Below are 1,020 nucleotides of genomic sequence, written 5' to 3' on the forward strand. Positions count from 1 at the left end.
TCCTTTTTTTTACAGTTTCATAGGCTACCCTATCTTGTGTGAAACAAATATATACCCTTTTCAGGTATTCAAAGTACACATGACAAATTGAAGACACTAATCATCTCTGATATGTGTTTATACACATAATGGGTATAAAATACTCTACAGCATTCCATTTACGAGTTAAAGTCTCAAAGCTCCTATTTCTCTAAATCAAATTCAAATTCCCTCAAGCACTCAGATGCCATTTAGGGAGGAAGTTCAAAGTCACTCTATTGGGCTGTTAGATTTTACCCTACATTGGTATTTTTCAAAATGTAGTCCATACACCCTCTGTATCAGAATCACCTGGAGCATTTTAGAAATAAAGACTCCCACAGTACCCTTCAAATCAGAATCAGTGCCAGTAACACTCACCAGGGCCCCACGTCATTCTTATGCACGGTTCACACCTGACCTTTCTCAGTCTGAACTGTCTTGCCCTATCCTATGTCTGATTCTAGCTGCTCTAGATTAGTGCTATCCAATAGGACCTTCAGTGATGACAGAAATACCGTGTTCAATACAGTATCCACTAGCCACATGTGATTAGTAAGCTCTTGGAATATGACTGATGTGACTGAGCAACTAAAATTCTAATTTAATTTAAATGAAAATTGCCACATGTGGCAAGGGGCTGCCGTATTAGTGAAGTTCTAGACTCGTAGCTCCTTGAGAGCAAGACATATATTTTCAATCTGTGTGTCCTTTTTGTGAGCACCACATAACAAAACCAAAAAATGAAACTCATGGAGTCAATGCTGACTCACAGCGACCCCTTGTGGATTTCCCTGCAAGTGTTCATGAGAGTAGAATGCCCAGTCTTTCCCCTGAGGAGCTGCTGGTGGTTTTGAACCACTGACCATGAGTGAGGATCACAGCCCAACACGTACCACGTAGTAACACAATAAACAAAAACTGAAATAAGTAAATAGGGCTGGGCTGTTGCCATTTTTTTGAGGTTCCAACAGCAACAACAAAAGCTATATAGGTTATCAT

This window comes from Echinops telfairi, unplaced genomic scaffold (genome assembly GCF_000313985.2).
Source record: "Echinops telfairi isolate 266 unplaced genomic scaffold, ASM31398v2 ScPeMD7_3533;HRSCAF=4204_1, whole genome shotgun sequence".
Lineage (NCBI taxonomy): Eukaryota > Metazoa > Chordata > Mammalia > Afrosoricida > Tenrecidae > Echinops > Echinops telfairi.